This window comes from Gavialis gangeticus, unplaced genomic scaffold (assembly GCF_001723915.1).
Source record: "Gavialis gangeticus isolate Ggan-Ray unplaced genomic scaffold, GavGan_comp1, whole genome shotgun sequence".
In the NCBI taxonomy this organism is placed as follows: Eukaryota; Metazoa; Chordata; order Crocodylia; family Gavialidae; genus Gavialis; species Gavialis gangeticus.
The window spans coordinates 107660265-107660540 of NW_017729025.1; positions in this window are offsets into that span (position 1 = coordinate 107660265).

Here is a 276-nt window from a genome sequence, read left to right on the forward strand (position 1 = left end):
GATGACACTAAGATGTGGGGAGAAGTGGGCATGCTAGAAGGGAGGAATAGGCTGCAATCGGACCTGAACAGGTTACAGGGGTGGGCAGATGAGAATAGGATGGGATTCAACACTGACAAGTGAGAGGTGATGCACCTGGGGAGGAAGAATCGGCACCATACCTACAAGCTGGGGAACTCCCTTCTCATCAATGCAGAGACAGAAAAGGGTCTTGGAGTCATTACTGATGCCAGAATGAACATGGGCCAACAGTGTGGTGACACGGTCAGGAAGGCC